The sequence below is a fragment of the Neovison vison genome, chromosome 1, assembly GCF_020171115.1.
Source record: "Neovison vison isolate M4711 chromosome 1, ASM_NN_V1, whole genome shotgun sequence".
Lineage (NCBI taxonomy): Eukaryota > Metazoa > Chordata > Mammalia > Carnivora > Mustelidae > Neogale > Neogale vison.
The window spans coordinates 34,765,786-34,789,086 of NC_058091.1; the positions used below are offsets into that span (position 1 = coordinate 34,765,786).

At 36.1% G+C, this 23,301-nt stretch overlaps 1 protein-coding gene across 1 annotated transcript in view; it reads right to left on the bottom strand.

Moving 5' to 3' along the window:
• Nucleotides 1-6,890, bottom strand: part of FUT9 (fucosyltransferase 9) — a 93,263-nt gene extending 86,373 nt beyond the window's left edge. Inside the window, exon 1 of the mRNA XM_044245392.1 lies at nucleotides 6,812-6,890. The gene's annotated coding sequence lies outside the window, so the exon portion shown is untranslated. The remainder of the gene's footprint in view (nucleotides 1-6,811) is intronic.
• Between the last annotated feature and the right edge of the window lie 16,411 nt (nucleotides 6,891-23,301).

The following is a 23,301-nucleotide window of genomic DNA, read 5'->3' on the forward strand; positions in this document are numbered from 1 at the left end:
CCATCCATCCATCTTCCACCATCCCTCCATGAGTGTATCTGGCTATCTATACTCTACCCTACATCTGCTAGAATCATATAAGTGTTTGCATATAGAATGGTCAACACAAACACCAGGACTCTGGAGCCAATCGCACCTATGGTTCCACTTATGCTACCCCGGTTATTCTCTGACATCTTAAGCCTAGTTTCCTTGAATGAAAAATGTGCTCAATGGTATTTTATTTAAAATTCAACACTGTAAATATTTTTAAGCACACATATTCACCAGGCAGTACAGTAGGAAGGCTTAGTACAAAAGAGAGAGGTCTTATTAAAAAAACCTTTCCGAATAACTTCTTGAACAATAAAAACAAAAATGCAATAGGCTTTTATGATGGTAGAAGGAGTTTAGATTAGAAAAAAGAAAACAGTGAGAGCTCTAAGCATTCAGATATGGTAGAAGTAGATTTGGAATCTTCTTTTCAATGTATATTTATGTATTCTAAGAGCTACTAAATGGGATTTACACAGAGGATGGATTAGTTTGATTTTGCACATGTCTTCTGTACCTAGTATACTATTATTTGAAGGTATAGGGTTTTTTTTCCTACCAATGTATCTTCTTTTATTGTTTGTCATCCTCTTTTATTCAAGAGCTTTTCAAATAGCCTAATAAAGTATTTTCAAATTACCTAATAAAACAAGTTCCCTTAGAAGTTGGTATTGTGATTGGAAAGCAATAGGGAGAAAGCTTGATTTATTGACAAGTGAGAGTATGCTATAAATTTTTCCCATATTAAAACTGCCTATGGATTATCAGATCACTCCTAGAGAAACTGCAGCATATAGGGATAGCGATGTAACGACTAAAGGCAAGGATCTAAAATACTAAAATACTAAAGGGAGGGATCACAATGTCCATGGGTAGGTCTGCTTTGCTTCATAAAATTTATTTCTTCTGAAATACTATGTATAAACTGAACAGAATTGTACCGGGGAAGATTGTTATCTAAGAAAAGTCATAATAAATGCTTTTGTGAGACAAATGATTGTTATAATTAATTTTATAATTATTATTTATAATAAAAAATCATTTTCAGTTAATATATTTTGTGATTTTTTTTGGTTCTCATTCACTAGATTTCCTTAAAGTGAAAGCATACTTTTATATAATATAAATAAATTAGCAATAGTGATTTCCAAGCTAGTAATCTAGATTGGATTTTGAAGTTCAACAGAAAATGGGTATTTCAGGTGGAATTTTTTGCTTTAAATGTGAATAATATTTTTTCTTTTAGTGGTGTACAATTTGTTAAAATTTGTTTTAAATTAAGCAAAAGAGCTTGGATATCTCTAAAGTTAAGAAAAACAAGAAAATACTCTAACAAATAAGAATATGTCCATACAGTGGTACAAAGGAGAAGGATTCAGAGGTAAGCCAGGTGTGCTGTACAAAAATGTTCAACCCTTCACAACCTGCCTGCTTCTAGGCAAGTCACTTAGCCTGGCAGAGACTTCCTTCTTTTCCCGTTTATAACTAAAGAATGTTATTTGAATTTCCTACTTTGCATACTCACTGTAAGGCTGAAATGTCATATGTGTATAAAGAAACCTTTAAACTTAAAAACAATAAGGGGATTTTGGTCTTGTGATGCAATACTATTTCATTAGATAAGGTAAACAAGCCTTTAAGTATTCCATTTTAAAAAGGCACTATAGTTATTTTGGCCATTTATGGATTTTCTATGTCCAAACATATATCCATTTATACAGTAAAAACTATAGCCAGCCATAATGACCGTCAAGCTGCTATGCCTATGTGAACAGTAAGGCTGCATTGCCAAATAATATGGAGTCAAAGGGCCAAATTTAATTTTAATTAAATTTCATTATAAATTATAAATTAAAACAACCATTATTTTGGACAGTTTAAGTAATATGAATTGTTAAAAATATGAATACATTGAAAAACTCATAATTCTCAAATTTTAAGTAATGAAAGAACATTTTTATAGCAAATAAGGAGCAGGGGTTCTTAATAACTTACACAAAAATGGTAAGATGTGCTTATTGCTGGGGTAGAAAGGATTAGATTGCATATGAGAAGACTCTTTCTAAAAGTAGATTTATCATTGACCAAGTATTAAAAACTTATAATTCATTTTCAAAGATCTTTATAATAATAATTTATAATAATGATTTATAGGCATGTAAAAATCTATATGTATATGTAATAATAGTATTACTAATATATCTATAAATAATATAACAACTTATAGAAAAGTTGCCGGGATGTACAGAGAACTCCCTTCACCAGCTTGTTCCACTATCAACATAATCATGGTACATTTGTCAAAGCAAAGAACATTGGTAAAAGAGTATTAATTAGGCTACAGGTTTTATTCAGATTTCACCAGTTTCCCACTGATGCCTCTTTTCTGTTTAAAGACCAAATCCAGGGTGCCACATTGCATTAAGTCATAATGTCTCATCTCTCTAGCTGTGTTTCTCAGTCTTTCATGATCTTGAAACTTGTGAAGAATACTGATAACATTTTGTAGCACATGCTTCTATTTGACTTTGCCTCATATTTCTCTCAAGATTACAATGGAGCTCTGGGTTTGTGGAAAGAATAGAACAGAAATGAAGTGCACTCATAAAATCACAGGAGAGTACAGGAGGTCATCATAACTTATTTTGGAGATGTTAAGCTTGATCACTCAATGAAAGTGGTATCTGCCACATTTCTCCATGGAAAAAATACCTTTGCCCCACACTTCTATACTCTCTGAGGCGTGGAGTCTAGCTCACACTCAAAGGAAGAGGAATTAAGCTTTGCCTCCTAGGAGGTGGGTGAGGTGTTTACGTATATTATTTGGAATTCTTCTGTAAAGATGATTTTTGCTTTCTCTGTCATTTTTCTTTCTATTCAATCATTTATTTGTACCAGTGTGAATTTATCAATATTTATTTTAGTTGCTAGGTTATAGCCTAATAGAATCATAATTTTCTTGCACAAAGTGCTTCACTTTTGGTCACTGGAAACTCTTTCTGGTTGCCCCCATGTCCTTTTGACATGCCCTAATGACTTTTTTGGCACTTTTTTACTTTCTGACACTAGAAGTTACTTGAGTTTTAACTACATTTTTCCTTCCATATCTCTCAAATCAGCCATTTTTCCTGATGGCCTGGATTCCTTTTTTTAAAAAACTTTTTAAGGTTTTATTCATTTGAGAGAGAGAGCAAGAGAGCAAGAGATCAAGCATATACAGGGGGAGGTGCTGGGGGACAGGAACATGCAGACTACCTGCTGAGCAGGGAGTCTGATGTGGGGCTCCATCTCAGTACTCCAGGATTATGACCTGAGCCAAAGTCAGACACTTAACCAGCTGAGCCACCAAAGTGCCCATGGGTTCCTTTTTTAAATTGGAGAATGGTACTTAGTAACTAAAATCTGGGCATAAGATGTGCTCATTGCTTCTGTGGTGTTAGTACTTCTAGGACTTTTCAGTAGGTAGAGCTAATAAATAGTATGTATGTATACCCATGTATGCGCACATATCCATATTTATTTTTGTATCTATTAATAGGTATATTAAAATAAAAATAGTTCATATTATCTCTCTGTCTCTAACTTAGCACTACAAAGTTAATTTTAGCTATTTCCCTTTGATTATTTAAACTTCTTTCACTGACAATGAGGAACCTAGTTTCTATTATCAACAATTTATTTATTTATGTGTCCCACCCTAATATACATTTAACCTGGTTACATAATTACTCACCCGTACTCATGTTGGGGGAGAATTATCAAAGAGTGTACAATGTCTATGTACAGTAATTTTCTCTTCAGCATTATTCATTTTAGTCTTTGTCCTCTCAAAAGACTGTTTCCCTAAGTTACTTAGGCTAGATCATTTTCCCCATGGAAAAACTTTTGTAATTTGGTTAGATTCATTTGTCACAGTCAATATCCAATTGTTTTCTTATTTTTAATTTGCATACTATATAGCTCACTCTGTGGTGTACAGTTCTATAGGTTTTGATGAGTGCATAGTCACTCATCCAGAATTGCAGTATCATGCAGAACAGTTCTATTACCCCTCAAAACGTCCTCATACTATCACTTTATAGTCAAGTCTTTCATATCTCCCAAACCCTGACAACCACTGATATGTTTCTTGTTTCCTAAATTTTTCTTTTTCTAGTATTTCATATATATATAATCAATAGTATTCGGTCATTTGGTTCTTTCTTCTTTCACTTAGCAAAATACATTTAACATTCATCCAAGATATTGCATAAATCAATAATGCTTTCTTTTTTATAGTTCAGTTGTATTTCACTGTATAGCTATACTATAGTTTGTTCATCCATTTGCCAATTGAAGAACATTTTGGTTATTTTGATGTCTTAGCAATTACAGATAAAATTTCTATAAATATTCATATATAGAATTCTGTGTAAAAATAAATTTGAAAATCACTTGGTAATATAGGAATGGGATTGCTGGATCATATGGTTAAGTGTATATTTAGGTTTACAAAAACACTGGCACACAATTTTCCAAAGTTCTGGTACCACTTTAAAGTCCTATCAGCAATGAATGAGAGTCCCCGGGGCTCTACAAGCTCACCGGCATTTAGCATTGCCAGATTTTTAAAATTTTTTTATTCATTTTAATATGTGTCTAGTGGTTTCTAACTGTGGTTTTAATTTGCATCCCCGTAATGACTAATGATGTTGAACATCTTCCCCTGCGTTTATTGGCCATTCATACATCTTTTTAGTGGAATTCAGATCTTTTACCCATTTTTAAATTGGGTTGTTTCTTTCCTTTTTGTTAAGTTCTAGGACTTCTTTATAATTTTTGAATACAAATCCTTTATCATATATGTAGTTTATAAGTCTGAAGTTTCTATTTTCATTTTTAAACAGTGTATTTGATGGAGACATCTTTAAGAATTTTACTTTTTGCTTTTGAATCATTCATTGTAATGGGAAGGGCTATGATCAGCTAATTCATTTAGTTACAACAGGGCATTTACACTGAAGCAAATTTAAAACAAATTCCAATGTGCATTACAGTTACGGTTTAGACCTTGTATATTTTCTTATCTATAATTTCTTATGGATAGGATGAGAGTGGTTAAAATTTCATTTTAAGTCAGAACTGTAGGATTTGACATGTTTTTCTCATTAAAATTTTGAAGTAATACACTTCATTGGCGTGTTCTGACATCAACCTACAAAATTCATTAGGTAGCAGAATTATGGCTTTATGTCTACAGTTCTCTGCACAAGAGCTGTCCAACATGGTGGGTATTAACCACATGGAACTGTCAAGTACTTGAAAGGTGGCAAGTGTGACTGAGGAAATCACTTTGAATTTTAGTTAATTTAAATTTAAAAAGTTATATTCAATTTAGTTATTAGAATACTTCAAGTATGTGTAGGACAATGTGGCTTTGTGAATCTACTTTTTTCCAACTATGAATTTTATGAAATCTAAGTATGGAATATCCAGTAAAAATGTAATATCCTGATTGATACAACCAGCATTTCAAAGACTTAGTGTGAAAAAAAAAGGACATAAAAGATCTCAATATTTATTTACCTGCTTCTTTCTTCTCTTAAAAAATGTGGCCACAAGAAACATTTAAATTACATGTTTGGCTCACATTTTATCTTTATCAATTAGCACTACTTTAGAACCACGTATTGTGTATTAAATTATATTTTGTGTCAAAAAGCATTCAGTGTTCTGAAATGACATGCTAATAATGTATCTACCATCACTACAGCCTCCACAGTATAATCAGTCACACCTCATTCTCCTGCCTTTGTAGAGAAAGATCAAGGATCACTAAGTTCCAAGTCACTTGTGGCAAATGTTAGATGCTCAGACAGGGACCCCAGCAAGGAAAGAGAAGGGAGAACGGAGAGCAAGATGCAGGATGAATATTGCAGGTCTGGCTCTATCAAGTGTTGTCAAAGAACAGCATCACCTGATGGCTTAACCATGCCATAAATTTTGGGGACACTTCCGATTACTGAAGGGCTCTAGTTCTGGCTTATTTTCCCGTGAGCAAAAGTATTGGGCTACCTTGGCTTATTTTCTCGTGAGCAAAAAAGTATTGTGCTACCTCCTTTCCTTCCCACTCCTGTGAGTTAGTACTTTCAGCTTAGTACTGATCTCAAAAACAGCATAGTATTCTAGCCTTTCATTCCCTTCTTTGCTTTCTGGCAATGTGAAATTAATAGTAAGAGTTTCCTTTACCACGTAAAGATGAGTTTTCTTCTTTTTATGTAATTTATTAAAGAAACTACACACACACACACACACACACACACACACATGATTTAGTAGTGTAGGTATTGTCTTGCCAAAACTAAAATCATTTTTGAAAAAATAACTAATATAGAAATGGGCCTGACCTTAAAATAATATTACACATTACATTTTTATAAAGATGATTTCAAGATTTTAATACTTCAACATAAAATTTTGCAGGTCCAATTTTTTTTAAATTATAGAAAACTAAAAATAGTATGCAAATATTAAGGTATTAGGTAAAATATTTATTAAAAATATAACTAAGTGTATTACTCTACTGCAATAGATAATTATATTAAGCTTTAACTTTGATACAACATTAAATCTAAATTTACAGAATAGCTCTTCATATAAGATAAACTTCTTCAAGTTTTCTATACTTTGGGTCAGTTTTAGTGTATAATAATTCTGAAACAATCTAGGTTACGTACAAGTTCTAATTGAACACATTTCTCTCACAATCAAGCCAGCATCAAAGTAAATATATACTTACAATACAGAGAACATATCATGGGAAGCACAAAAGCAGTTGTTAAGCTACTCCACTGTATTATAAAATTCTTGAATTATTACATTCTAAGCCTGTTGGGAAAGAAAGGAAAAAAAAAGGTATGTTAATTAAATGTACTGGGTGTACTATATAGGCAGCTAAATAACCAAAAGAAAACTAAAAAGAAAATCATATACTTCTCATAGATCTTTCTCCATATACTTTAGTGCCTTTTGTTTATATAAATTTATTATTTAAGTTTTAGAAAAATGCTATTGAACCATGTAAGTCATTTGAATATGTAACAAGAGAAATATTATATATTTTTAAAGATTTTATTTATTTATTTATCTTAGAGAGAGCAAGAGCGTTAAGTATGAGCAGTTAAGAGCAAGTGGAGGGAATGCAGGGGAAGGGACAGAGAGGGAAGGAGAGGGACAAGCGGACTCCACACTGAGTGAGTCTGAGCCAGGGCTCTATCTCACAATCCTGACATCATGACATGAGCGGAAATCAAGAGTTGGATGCTTAACTGACTTGAGTCACTGAGGTAACCCATAAGAGAAATATTATTAAAAAGAATGAATGCTATAACTGAAACTCTGAGGAAATAATATATCTTGTTAACCAAGGTAGATTTCATCATCTCTATTTTTTATGTTTTCCACCTACAGAATACGTTGTATATGTAGCACAAAAACAAAACCAAAAAATAAAAAAAGAGATTACTGAATGATCTGAATGTTTCTAATTATCTGGATGCTTAACAAACCAAAGACCAAATAATTAGATGATTTGTCCAAATATTTTTCAATTTTCATGTTGAAATATGCCAGCTGCTATGGTCTGAATTTTTGTATTCTCCCCCAATTTATGTGTTGAAATCTCTCTCTCTCTTTTTTTTTTTTCCAAATTTTAAGTATGCTTCAAATCCAATGTGGGACTCCAACTCACGACCAAGAGTCACAGCCAGCCAGGCATCTGCAAATGTTAAAATCCTAATGCCCATGAATGGTACTGAGGGGTGAATAGCATTAGTACCTTTATAAAGAGGACCCAGACAGTGTCCTTGCCCTCTTCACCACATGAGGACACAGTGAAAAGATGTACATCCGTGAACCAGGAAGCTCTCATCCTAGCTGCCGGCACCACAATCCTGGACTTCTCTGCCTCTAGAACTGTGGAAAATAAATTTCTGCTGTTTATCAGCTACCTAGTCTGCGATACTTTGTTACAGCAGCTCAAATGGACTGAGCCCACAAACATGATTGGCTATAAAAGGCAGGCAAGTTCTTTCAAGCCTTATTGAACTTTTTTATTCTATAATGAACGGAGATTCTATTTAATACAAAGTGGGAAGCTGACCCACTGACATTACCCCAACCAAGAGCAAATCTAGTGGAACTATGGAGCAGTTTAAAGTCAAATAAAGAGAGGATTTAGTTTCTCTTTAAGAAAATGCCTTCACAAACTGTGTGGTACAAATGTATTCTCTGTCAGAAACGTCTTTTTGCTGTAGAACTGAGCTTTTCAAACTTAGAGGTTAGTAAGTGGTGGTTAGGAATTCCATACCCAGTACACGTACACACACCTACACACGTGTACACACACCCACACATGCATGTGCTGTGGAGTGCACACACATGCGCACACACATGCTCATCTTGTCCTCATTGTAGGTTTCCCAAATTCCTAATCCATTTTTTCTTCCTGAACTCAGTAGATTTTAAAGCAAAGTTCAGTCAAATTTCTTTCTGGATACACACATAGCATTGGCTGATGTTTAATAGAAAAAATGATTTTCCCCCTAATTTGGCATTCTCCCTCCCTCTTGGCACTTTAATATTGGATTCAAATCCATTAAAGGTAATAAAAATATGGAGTACTGATTTGGCATTTTTGTCTTGTCTTTAATCTTAACTATTCCTTCTTGAAGTTGTAAAACAGATGAATAGCTTCCTTATATTTTGTAACAACTGTTGAAGATTTTTTTAGGTGTGTTTGATTGACATTTAACCATCACAGCAATATTTTAAGGTAGGTTTTATTATCCTCATTTTACAGGGTTTTGATAATTCAAACAAATCATCTATACAAGAAGCTGGAAGGTGTAACTGGGGTCAAATCCAGCCCTAATTTAAAAGTGTGTACTCAAAAAAGTCTTCACTTGTACATGGTTTCCTGGACTCTGTTTAAAAGATAATTCTGCCTAAACATCTACTTTTAATAGTATTTGAATACCAATTTGGAAAAAAATTAATGAAATATTTAGTAAGGTAGATCAATGTTCTGTGTTGAAACCATATATATCTTGGGTTTAGAGTTGTTAGATGAGCAAAACCAAACACAATTATTGCATATAACATATGTAATGTGTTGGTTTTAAATCTTGACATAAAGGATCAACACAGTTAATAAATTAAGAAAAAATAGAGAAGGGACACTTGTATCTATCTTAACTGGTTCCAGACTTTTATGACACTAGAGCATCTGTGCCATTTTTTTTTTTTAAATGATTTTTCTGCCTCAGCATCAAATGCCATTCTTGCTTTGTTCTTACCATCCAAATCTTTTCTGATGATTTCAAAATTATCTTTGCTGGCAAGTCAGCAAAATTAAACATTTAAAATCCTACCTAGATTGAGTGCAAATGATGAGAATCAACAAATGGGCTGAGTTATCTACTTGGAAACTCAGATTTGGATATGTTGTGTATTTGTGTATATGCATGTGTGTATTTCCCAAATTATAGCTATGATTTAATTAGCTGAATAAATAACACTTATATTATAGAGTTATTCTTATCATTTTTGTTGATAAAGTTTTATCTAAATAAAGTTTTCTTTTCTTTCTTTTTTTTTTTTACTACCTGCAGGGAAACAATTGTACTCTTCCATTCTCTACATTTCTGTCTAAGTCAGTCATGTGATGATATACGTTTTTCTCTTTTGCTTTCCTATATACTTGTCTTTCCTTCTAGGGCAGTCAAGTCATCTGCTTGATGTGGGGTAGAGGTAGGTAGGATAAGACCCTCAGTGTTTGTCTTTTTTTTTTTTAAGATTTTATTTCTTTGTCAGAGAGAGAGAGAGAGCGAGCACAGGCAGACAGAGAGGCAGGCAGAGGCAGAGAGAAAAGCAGGCTCCCTGCCTAGCAAGGAGCCCCATGTGGGACTCGATCCCAGGATGCTGGGATCATGACCTGAGCCGAAGGCAGCTGCTTAAGCAACTGAGCCACCCAGGTGTCCCAGTGTTTGTCATTTAAAGGGTCATTTTGTCATAGGGCTTAAAGTCAGGCAATCTTGAGAAAGAAAGGTTTTTTTTTTTTTTTTTAAAGATTTTATTTATTTACTTACTTGAGAGAGAAAGAGAGAGAGAGGAAGAGTAAGCAGGGGGAGGGGCAGAGGGGGAAGGGAGAGAGCGGGGGTGGGGGGAAAGAATGTTTAGCCAGCTCTGCGCTGAGCACAGAGCCCTTCATGGGGCCCCATCCCACATCCTGGAGATCATGACCTGACTGAAAACAAGAGCTGGGCACTTAACAGACTGAACTACCCAAGCGCCCAGAAAAAGAGAGGATTTCTAAATTCCTACTTCTCCTTTATATAGAAAGACTAGACCTCGTGGATTAATCTATTATTTGGAGTCTGGCCCAGATCCAGAAGCTTGGTAACTGAAGGATGAAACATTAAAATGGTTCATTGATTTTTACTTTTCATCTTGATGTTTGTTAGTGAGCATAAATGGTTATGTTTGCATATAATTTTATACAAAGGCGTTTGAAATCATGTAGAAATGACAAGAGGAAGAAAGCCTTATTTGTTTATTCCTTTGGCAAAGGCAAAAGAGATGGAGAGAAAGAAGAGCTGAGTGGAAGAGGAAAGTGACTTTTCTCCTCCCAGCTGCTTGAGGTCAGTCCCAGGGAGAGTAGCTTTAGGAAGTCCTACCTGAAGGAACTCTCAGTGTTTTTGCTTATGCTTTGGGGAAGAGATTACTGTGCCGAGTAATCCCATACCAACATGTGGTGACCCAGTAGTGTCACGAGGGCCGCTTGGCTGGAACAGGCCCAGTTTACAATCCCAACTCTCCCTAGGTTACTTATGGCATGGAAGATGAGCTGAGGGGGAAAAAAAAAAAAAAAGGGCCTACGGGGTGCGAAATGACTTAGGCACAGAGGTTTGTAAGGTTTTCTGCTTTAACCAAGTGTTGGAAGAGGGAAGCATCAATCTATGTGACATCAGAGACTGATGGACCCAAACACCAAGATCCTAGACAGACTGAATTCATAGGGCCGTTAGGCACACAAAGCTGAGAAATAAGTGACTATGAGAAACGGCAGCCACAGCGTGGCCCATAGCAAGGGACTGAATTGTCATCCTGAGAAGAGGCAGTTAGAGAAGGTAAGCCACACAGAGGAGGTCACATCTGAGCGATGGTAAGGGCATAGCCTCGCCTTCAGGGTAGAACATTAGGAGGAGAGGGAACACTGGGTACAAAGGGCCAGGAAAGGAACAAGTACAACATGTTCAAGGAGGAAAAAAAATCCCAGTATGCTTGTGGTGTAGTAATCCAGGGCACAGTACTGTGGGGGGGAGGGGTGGGGGTTTGGGGGGGAGGGGAGGAAGGACTGAGGCAGATAGCGGCTGGGTGATGTTGGGTCCCACAAGCCACAAGAAAGTCCCACAATAAAGTCCCAGACTTTATTCACGGTACAGTAGAGATACCGAGGTTTTGACCAGGGGACCCTATGACCTGATGAAAATTTTAAAATTTTCATTTCAGACATTCTATAAAACATTTAGCAGAGAGGCTAGCCCAGAAGCAGCAGCCTGACTAAAGGCGACCTTAGCAGTTGAGTTGAGAGATGATGGTGATTGTAAATTTAGTGGCAGTGACAGTGGAGAGAAGTGTTTGGATTTGGGATATATCTGAATAAAGTATAACATCCTATCCATTCATTTCACCATTTCACAAACACAAATGCATCTGTGAGCCATCATGATAGGGTGGGCTATGTTTCTTTCCTTAGCAAAGGGTCAATTTGAAAAATAAAAATTACGTAGATATTTATGTAAGGTACTTCAGTCATTTTGAGTAAAATTTTCCAAAAGGTAAAAATATGGAGACATTTGTTTTATATAGTGAAAAAAAAATACATTGAGCCAATTGATTAAAGACAGTAAATGATTAAGAAAAGTACTATATTATTTTCATAAATGAAAGAATAAAGAAATAGACAAAAGGAGCATTACTTTTCTCAGAAAGAAGAGTACTCTCGAGGACTCCGAATGATGTTGTTAGAAACATCTCAGATATATTTGAAATTGAATTTCACTAATAAGTTTCTGAATTCACCAAATGTGATGAAAGGACATTGAATTTTGAATAAATAAAGACAATCCCTTCGTGCAGTTTATAGTAATAAGTGAGATTTGCTGCCAGAAGAGGTCACTGAGCCAATTCCTGTGGCTATACTTTAAACAGAATTTTATGACTTCAGAATTGCTAGACTATGTCCTCAAGCCTTCTTTAGTTCAACATACATTTCTAAAAATGCATTCTGTCTAATATCTGCTAGGTGCTATGGCTAAAAGGGTGGCCAAAATACTCTCCTGTCCTTGAAGAGTTCATAGTGAAGAGGAGGGAAGGAAGAAAGAGAAATGAAGAAATCGGTACTAAATGTCTGGTTAGGAGCACATATACAGCAGTGTTCAACATTAACTTAGCTGAAGCTTTTTCTTTTTTTTTTTTTTTTTTATTTATTTGACAGACAGATCACAAGTAGGCAGAGAGGCAGGCAGAGAGAGATAGGAGGAAGCAGGCTCCCTGCCGAGCAGAGAGCCCGATGTGTGGCTTGATCCCAGGACTCTGGGATCATGACCTGAGCTGAAGGCAGAGGCTTTAACCCACTGAGCCACCCAGGCGCCCCTAGCTGAAGCTTGATAGTGTAAAGTGAACGTTGAATGGCGGGGGCAGGGGCGCTGTGCAGGATGAGCACAGATAAAGAATATGGAGATATTAAAGGTTGGGACTAAAAACTAATCTGGCTCCAGCAGAGCAGAGAGATAGGCAGTGTGATGAAGCACAAGCAGAAGGCAGCAGAAAGGAGCAAGGGCCTGCTGCTGGAGGGGCTCACACTAAAACCTTGAACCTCATTAACACAAATAATAACACCCCCTCGTAATAAAAGAGTGCTCACTATGAAACAGGCACAATTTTAAGGTTTTATATATATAATCTCAGTCTATCAATAAGCCTATGAGATACTATTCCAGTTGCCGAGAAGAGGAATATGAAGCACAGAGAGGTTAAGCCATTTACCCAAGGTCACCCAGCTTGGAAACAGTGTAGCTGGACTGCAACAAAAGCAGACTGATTCCAGAGCCCTACTCTTGGTCACGCAGGTATGTCTGGTGAGATCAATGTTCGATAGTTTAGCGGCAAAAGGCTTTTTGTTTGTTTGTTTTGCATAATTTACAGGGAAAAGGAGTACTTTTTTTCTCCCCGTACAAAATGTTGGTGTGCTCGCTTCTACAACTCCTTAGATATTTTCATGGTCTGAATTCTTTTGCAGGTTAGGCTTTCCTGTTGCTCCCTTCCCTTCCCTCTTAACGTAGCTGGCTTTGATATCTGCCCTGACCTTATTCCTTAGGGGAATATGATGCAGAGCTGTGTGAACAGCACAAAACAGGATTGGTGTTCAGGAAGAGAGCTAGCCCTGAGTGTTTCAAAATCTTCTACTTCCTTAGCTGCTGTAGGAAAAAAGGATTAGTAGCATTTAGGACCATTAATAACCATCAATGTCTTGAGGACTTAAAATATATTTATGTTTGGATACAAGCTAGTAATTGCTATCATAGAAGATATTGGAAATTAGTTCATATTTTATACATGTATTTTATCCGTAGAGTATTTTTTAAAAATATTTTATTTATTTGACAGAGAGATCACAAGTAGGCAGAGAGGCAGGCAGAGAGATAGGAGGAAGCAGGCTCCCCACCGAGCAGAGAGCCCGATGTGGGGCTCCATCCGAGGACCCTGAGATCTTGACCTGAGCCGAAGGCAGAGGCTTTAACCCACTGAGTCACCCAGGCGCCCCTCTCTATAGAGTATTTTAACACACACTTTTTGAGGATGGGAGGAAGAGTTGCTTTGTTCTTTTAAAACCTATAAAACCCTTCAGGGCAAACTATTGAGCCTCTCCCACCTGGGGCTTGAAACAGTACTGTAAATCTCATTGTGTATTCATCCCGGAATCTTTGTTTTACTCAAAGATTCGGGAAAAAGAAATTTGTTCTAAAATAAATATCACAAGTACAGTGCAGAATGTACATACATTTTAAAAAATACTTATTTATTTAACCAAGTGTTTATTGAATCTCTACTGTGATAGATGGTGCTCTGGTTGTTGGGATTAAAGCAGTTATTTCCAGATATTTATATTATGCTGGTTTGTGAGAAAAGGATATAGTATGTTTTAACATGTGTATGGGGAATCTCTTTTTTAATAGTTTCATTGAGAAATAATAAACATACATCACTGTATAAGCTTAAGGAGTACATCACGAAGATTTAATTTACATATATGGTGAAATGATTCCCACAATAGGTTCAGCTAACATCTATCATATCATATAGATAGAATTAAAAAAGAAGAAAAACAAATTCCTTGTGATGAGACCTCTTAGGATTTACTTTCTTAACCACTTTCCTATATACATCATACAGCACTGTTATCAACAGTCATCATATTGTACAGCACATCCTAGTACTGATTTATCATTCCTTTTTTAATTGAAGTACAGTTGACATACAATATTGTATTAGTTTCAGGTGTACAAAAGAGTGATTCTCGACATTCATATACATTACAAAATGCTCACCGTGGAAGATGTAGTTGCCGTCTGTCACCTTACAAATTTATTTTAATATTATTGACCGCATTCCCTATGCTCTACTTTATACCCACATACTTATTATCTTGTATTTGGAAGTTTGTAACTTTTGACAGCCTCCCTCCCATTCTTCCTATCCCAACATCCTCCTTTGATAACCATAAGTCTGATCTCTTTTCCCGAGATGGTTTTTTATTTTGTTTTATTTTGTTTAGATTTCACATGTAAGGAAGATGATTCATACAATATTTGTCTTTCTCTGTCAGACTTATTTCACTTCGCGTAAAGCCTTCAAGATTCACTCGTCTTGTTGCAAATAGTGGGATTTCTTGATTTCTTTTTTTTATGGCTGAATAATATTTATGGCTCAGAATTTCTCTATCCATTCATGGACACTTAGGTTGTTTTCATGTCTTGGTTAGTGTAAATAGTGCTGCTATGACCACGAAGATGCAGATATGTTTTTGCTTCCTTTGGATGTATTCCCAGAAGTCGAATTCTGAAGTCATATGGTAGTTCCATTTTTAATCTTTTGAAAATCCTCCATACTATTTTCCATAGTGGCTGCACCAGTTTATAACCCACCAGCAGTTCACAGGTTTCCCTTTCCTCCACACCCACTCCAGCACTCATCTTTTTGATGATGTCCCTTCTAACAGGTGTGAAGTGATATCTCATCGTGGTTTTAATTTGCATTTCCCTAGTAACTAGGGATGCTGAGCATCTTTTCATGTACCTGTTGGCCTTTCATATATCTTCTTTGGAAAAACGTCTATTCAGTCCCTTGCCCATCTTTAATTGGATTATTGTTATAATTGGTTTATTATAATTAACCCAACCCTTTAATTGGGTTATTGGTTTGTTTGTTTGTTTGTTTGTTTATTTTTTGTTTTTTCCTAGAGTTGTGTAAGTACTTTATATATTTTGGACATTAACCGCTTATCACATATGTAGTTTGGAAATATTTTTCCCCATTCCATAGGTTGTCTTTTCTTTTGCCATACAAAAGCTTTTTAGTTTGATGTACTCCCATTTGTTTACTTATTATTTTGGTACTTACAGTGTCATATTCAAAAGATCATTTTCAAGACTCATGTCAGGTGCTTTATTCCTGTTTTCTTCTAGGAGCTTCATGGTTCCATATATGAGAGTCTTTAATTTAAGTCTTTAATTCAGCTCAAGTTTTTTCTAAGTTTTTATTTAAATTCTAGTTAGTTACCATACATGTGATATTAGTTTCAAATGTACCCTATAGTGGTTCAGCATTTCCCTATGTCACCCAGTGCTCATCAGAAGTGCCCTCCTAATCCCCATCACCTCTTTCACCCATCCGCCGTCCACCCCCCCTCTGGCAGCCATCAGTTTGCTGTCTAGAGTTAAGGGTCCATTTCTTGTTTTACCTTTCTTTCTTTTTTTTCCCCTTTGCTCATTTGTTATTTCTTAAATTCCACATATGAGTGAAATCTTTCTTTGACTGACTTATTTCATTTAGCATACTACCTCTCTCTAGGTCCATTTATGTCATTGCTAAAGGCAAGATTTCATTCTTTTTTTTTTTTTTTTTTAAATGGCTATGTAATTTCTAGCTAATTTTGCCAGTGGTGTAATATAGGGGTCCATTTCATTCTTTTCATGTGTGTGTCCAGCACCAGTTATTGAAGACACTGTCTTTTCTCCATTGAGTTTTCTTGTTTCCCTTGTCAGATATTAGTGGACTGTATATGTTTTGGTTTACTTCTGAGCTCTCAGTTCTGTTCCATTGGTCTGTCTGTTTTGAGTACTATAGCTTTATAGTATAGCTTGAAATCATGAAGTATGATGCCTCCTCCTTTGTTCTTCTTTCTCAGGGTTTCTTTGGCTAGTTAGGATCTTTTATGGTTCCATATAAATTTTAGGAGTGTTTTGTCTATTTTTTATTTTTATTTTATTTTTATTTTTTTTTCCAATTTATTTATTTTCAGAAAAACAGTATTCATTATTTTTTCACCACACCCAGTGCTCCATGCAAGCCGTGCCCTCTATAATACCCACCACCTGGTACCCCAACCTCCCACCCCTCCACCACTTCACTCCCCTCAGATTGTTTTTCAGAGTCCATAGTCTCTCATGGTTCACCACCCCTTCCAATTTACCCAAAAGCACATACCCTCCCCAATGTCCATATCCCTACCCCCCTTCTCCCAACCCCCCTCCCCCCAGCAACCCACAGTTTGTTTTGTGAGATTAAGAGTCACTTATGGTTTGTCTCCCTCCCTATCCCATCTTGTTTCATGGATTCTTCTCCTACCCACTTAAGCCACCATGTTGCATCACTACTTCCTCATATCAGGGAGATCATATGATAGTTGTCTTTCTCCGCTTGACTTATTTCACTAAGCATGATACGCTCTAGTTCCATCCATGTTGTCGCAAATGGCAAGATTTCGTTTCTTTTGGTGGCTGCATAGTATTCCATTGTGTATATATACCACATCTTCTTTATCCATTCAGCTGTTGATGGACATCTAGGTTCTTTCCATAGTTTGGCTATTGTGGACATTGCTGCTATAAACATTCGGGTGCACGTGCCCCTTTGGATCACTACATTTGTATCTTTAGGGTAAATACCCAGTAGTGCAATTGCTGGGTCATAGGGCAGTTCTATTTTCAACATTTTGAGGAACCTCCATGCTGTTTTCCAGAGTGGTTGCACCAGCTTACATTCCCACCAACAGTGTAGGAGGGTAGGAGGGTTCCCCTTTCTCCGCATCCTCGCCAGCATCTGTCATTTCCTGACTTGTTGATTTTAGCCATTCTGACTGGTGTGAGGTGATATCTCATTGTGGTTTTGATTTGTATTTCCCTGATGCCGAGTGATATGGAGCACTTTTTCATGTGTCTGTTGGCCATCTGGATGTCTTCTTTGCAGAAACGTCTGTTCATGTCCTCTGCCCATTTCTTGATTGGATTATTTGTTCTTTGGGTGTTGAGTTTGTTAAGTTCTTTATAGATTTTGGACACCAAGATCAAAAGCTTTTGCACAGCAAAGGAAACAGTTAACAAAATCAAAAGACAACTGACAGAATGGGAGAAGATATTTGCAAACGACATATCAGATAAAGGACTTGTCTATTTTTAAAAAAAAATGCTATTGGAAAATTGATTGGGATTGTATTAATCTATAAATGACTTTTTGTAGTATTGGCATTTTAACAATATTAATTCTTCTAATCCATGAACACAAGATACCTTCCCATTTATATGTTTTTTATCTCTTTTACCAGTGTATTATAGTTTTCAGTGTATAGGTCTTTCAAATCCTTGGTTAAATTTATTCCTAAGTATTCTATTGTTTTTGATGTTATTGCAAATGGGATTTATTTGTTTATTTTTCAGAAAATTTATTGTTAGTTTGTGGAAATGCTACTGACTTTTATTTGTTAATTTTGTATCCTACAACTTTATTGAATTGTTGATTAGATCTAACACTTTTTGGTCTATATATAAGATCATATCATCCGCAAAAAGACAATTTTACTGCCTCTTTTCTAATTTTGATATCTTTTGTTTCTTTCTTTCTTCCTTTTTTTTTTTTTTTCATTAGGACTTCCCAGTACCATATTGAATAGGAAAGGAATAGTGACAATGAGTATTTTTGCCTTGTTCTGATCTTAGAAGAAAACTTTTCAACCTTTTAACATTGAGTATGATATTAGCTGTGGGCTTTTATTATATGGCATTTATCAGGTTGAGATATGTTCCTTCTGTGACCAATTTGCTGGGTTTTTATCATAAATGAATGTTAAATTTTGTCAAATGCTTTTTCTGCATCCATTGATATGCTAGAATTCTTTTCTTTCATTTTTTTAATGTAGTGAATCACACTTATTGATTTAGGTATGTTGAAACATCCTTGCATCCCATGGATAAATCTCATTTGATCATGCTGAATGATCCCATTAATGTGCTGCTGAATTTAGTGTCCTTTTATGGTTTTGGTATAAGGATAATGCTGGCATTGTAAAATGAGTTTGGGAGTATTCCCTTCTCTTTGATTGTTTTGAAAGAATTTGGGAAGGTTTGGTATTAATTCTCCTTTAAATGTTTGGTAAAATTTACCAGTGAAGCCATCTGGTTCTAGGTTTTTCTTTGTTGGGAAATTGTGGATTGCTGATTTAATCTCCTTACTAGTAACTGGTCTATTAAGATTTTCTATTGCTATGGGAAATATTATCATGGAATTTAATTTATGAATATTTTGCCTTCAGAAATTAGACAAATAAAGTATGAATGTTTTGATGTAGACCAGGAATTAGCAAATTGTGCACTAAAGAAGTAGGTGGTAAGTACTTTAAGCATTACAGTCCAAAAGGTAAAGTCAAAGATTTCTATAGGTTCTCATTTATTGTATAGTTTCTGTCATAATTCCTCAATTCTGCTGTTGTAGTGTGAAAGCAGATAAATAATACATAAATAAATAGCTGTGACTATGTTCCAGTAAACTCTTATTTACAAATATTAGCAGCAGGTCAGATTTGGCCCATGAACCATATTTGCTACCTTCCGGTTTAGACCATAATGAACTTTTTAAAAAAAATTTTACTGAGAAATGGATCTAAAAATGGTGATTTTTTCACATCTTTTAATTGAATCAATAAAGTTTAAGCACTTAATTTCCTGATTTCTCTAGCTCTGTTGGGAGGTGTGGGGGGGCAGTTCTTAAGGGTTCTTAAGTGGGGGGAGGCAATGAGAGATAAGTGCTGACTTGTGATGTGACAGGCCAAGAAAAGACAGGCCAGTTGGTAGCCCAGTGGCTGTCATGAATAGGATGAGCATGGGCTGAGCTCCAGCGGCTGCTCCCAAAAAGCAAGTGCACTTCTTGCTTGTTCAGATGGTGTTTTGATTTCTGATCCTACTTGTTAAAACCCTCCCTGGAAGAAGAATCTCGAAATGGGAGATATGAACTAAAATCAGGATAAAGATTGCCTGGATACTTACATCCATATCCTCAGTCACACTCATCTAGAAAGAGATACCTGACTGGGACCAGAGATGGGAGACATGCCAGGGACAGATGGCTAGTGACACTGGATCTTTTCTTCTTTGTCTATGACAATAATGAAAAAAAAAATGGACACTTTCCTTTATAAACCAGTGTTGTAAGAATGTTAGTGAGATTCAGCCAGGTAGGCAGAATAAGGGAGGGTTTTTGATAAGCCATCTTTGTCCTCTGCATGGACACCTTTCTCTCCCCAGTTCTTCTGACAAAATCAGTGAAAGTATTGAGAAAATAGAAGGAAAATAGTAAAGAGGGGAAGGAAAAGAAGAGAATCAGGGGCATAGGAGGAGAGAGAAGAACGAAGCAAAGAGAAGTCTGTGAATATTTTTCCTGGGATCCAAGCATGCTGCCTGCCCTCTTTGGCCAGACTCCCAGAACTCTGGGGACATTGGGAGGTGGTTCAGGCTTTCTCTCTCATGTCCTTTGGATGAATTCTTTTGGAAATAGTTGACAGCCATTGAACAGGTTCTCCCAGTGTACTGCAAAGCCTAGAGATCACCAGTATTGAAGAGGTTAGGATCCACTGGTCTGTCCCCTTTAATCCTGGGTTCTTAAACATTAATAAGCATAAGAATCTGAATAGAGTATTAAAAATAGATTCATGAACTAGCTTTCTAGAGATGTTGATAAATAGGTTTGGGGTAGGGACGAGAATTTCCACATACAAGAAGCCCTCTACTTCACAGTAGTATTTGGTGTGTGTGTTTGGGGAGCCACACTGTAAAAAGTCACAGCTACATCACTTCCAGATGTTATGCAGTTAGTTAGGCATTAACAAGGAGGGACAAAGCAGATGCTGGCCACATCCTTCAACACTCCCCACCCCAACGGTTAATAGCCACACCTTCAGAGCTATCTCTTAGATCTAACAGAACAGGAAAGGCCTAGCCAGAGAGCTGGCTGAAAAGCCACGAGGGGTCTCCCATGAGTGGAACACGTACAAGAGAAGCAACTTGCCCTTAAGTCCACTACAAAAGCTTCCTAGAAACTCAGAAATATACATTACATAAATAAATACAATTATAACAGAATGTATCATGGATAGGCACATGTGCAAAAAACCCCAAAATGTTATATAACCACCAGCTGTCAGTCTCAAATGCCAATACAATCCAAATTTACATGTAGGCTTAAAAACGATGCAGCTAGAGCTTCTCCGAGCCATTGCCACTCTTGCACCAGCAATGGCCGCTTTTGGTCTTGAAAGGGTGATATATTTATCTACTTCTCTACTCTGTAAACTCTAGCTCCCCATTCCAGTCTTGGATTTCCAGTTCTTTGGTGCATCTGGGAAAAGACGGGAGCAACCCATCAACACAGAGTGTTCAAAACAGCTGAATAAAAGGCGCCATAGGAACTCCTGTGATTACTTAAATATTAAATTTTTTTCTTGAGTATAAATTAATTACATCAGAATAAATGTTTCGCTATAAATTTTAATTATAAAACTTAAGTTGTAGCTTTTTAATTCAGATCAAAGCCTCTTGGAATATCAATAATCAAAATAATAACATGTAGCATAATGTTTTTTTGTAATCAACAGAGAAGAAATGCTAACCCTAACAAAAATATGAATGGATATTTTATACCATGGCAACTTAATTTAGAGTAATGTATTTCCTTTTTTCTAAAGTTGTATTAAAACTGATGAAAGATTCTTAAAAATCAGAATTTCTTATTAAATTCTGATTCTTTTTTTTTTTAAGATTTTATTTATTCAGTCAACAGACAGAGATCACAAGTAGGCAGAGAAGCAGGCAGAGAGAGGAGGAAGCAGGCTCCCTGCTGAGCAGAGAGCCAGATATGGGGTCAATCCCAGGACCCTGGAAGCCCCTTAAATTCGGATTCTTAAACTAATAATGTTCTGAGGAAGAAAAAGAATCCATTCCAATTATAGCTGCAATTGCTACATTAAATAAAATCATTCTGGCTATGTATTCATCACATGTGATTTATGAATAAATCAAATTATTTAAAAAAGGAAAATCATTTATTGTTCAGGGTATAGGCCAATTTTATGACAAAGTTGTACTCTGAAAAGCATTTTGCATATAGGGAAAAGCATTTTGTTTTAAAATGCATTCATTTCTTTTTGAATAATTTTAAAACTTGAATTTCAGGATTTTAATGGCCTAAGTAAAGTTATCACATCCTTTGTCCTTACCCCACTCAGAGATAAGTCTTTCAGAATTGTGAATGACTACTTACTATACCAAGCAAGCACAGAAGAATCCAGTTTATCTGACTTAAGCTTTTCAAAGACTCTTTTGGTTTGTTTCTATTTCTTCTTTTCATCTACACTTAGGAAGTATTTTGGAAGAAAAGAAATCCAGGCCTCCCCAAATCATTTATATTTGTGTCGTTTTCTGTTGCCAAAATTTCTGCCTGAATATCCATTATGTTTTCCATACATGAAATCTAAATCCACAATAACATGAAAAAAATAAAGTATAAAGCCATTATTCATATAATTTGATCCAAAGAAAATATTTAAATAGTTATCATAAAAGCAAAAAAACATTGTTAAAGGAAAAAAAAATTAGATGTACAGCCTAAGTTTTCTGCATAGTATCTCCTCTTCATTTTGTACCTGGTCCACTCTGGCTAGTGGGTCTTGAGGTAAATCTTGAGCTGTGGGTTTGCTGAAGGTGAGGAGTTGGAAGCTCAGGACGCAGCTGCCAAGAATGTTCTGACCCCTATGAATCTATTCATTTTTTTTTAAAGATTTTTTTATTTATTTGACAGAGATCACAAGTAGGCAGAGAGTCAGGCAGAGAAATAGGAGGAAGCAAGTTCCCTGCTGAGCAGAGAGCCAGATGCGGGGCTCGATGCCAGAACCCTGAGATCGTGATCTGAGCCAAAGGCAGAGGCTTTAACCACTGAGCCACCCAGACACCCCAAATCTATTCATTATTAATACCTTTGTGTTACAAAGTCCTTCTTTAAAAATGCAAACAAAGTTTAGAGTTACTCTGACTTTGATATAAATTGATTTAACCAGATGGATCTAGTAGTCCTTCTAAACAACCACCTAGTTATTACTTTTCCTCTACTGTGGATGAAACTGTGCCCCCACAAAGATCTCCTGAAGTTTTAACGCTCAGTATCTGTGAATGGGACCTTATTTGGGAAGAAAGTCTTTGCAGATGAGACAGATTTAGGATAAGGTCACACTGGATTAGGATGGGCCCTAAATCCAATACCTGTGTTTTTATAAAAAACAAAAACTGTGGAGACATCAAGACACAAAAGCACGACGGCCATGAGAAAGCAGAGTGAGAGATTGGAGTTATGCTCCACAAACCAAGGGGCATTGAGGATTGCTGGCAACCTCCAGAATCTAGAAGAGGCAAAGGAGGATTTTTCTTGGAAACTTAGGAGCTTTGGAGGGGGCCTGGCCTGTCAACACTTTGATTTTGGACTTACGTACCTCAAGAATTTTGAGAGAATAAATTTCTATTGTTTTAAGCAAACTGGTTTTGGTAATTTATTACAGCAGCCCTGTGAGATTAACACAATCTTCACAGATACTAACTCTGATTTGAGTAAGGAGTTACTTGAAGTAAT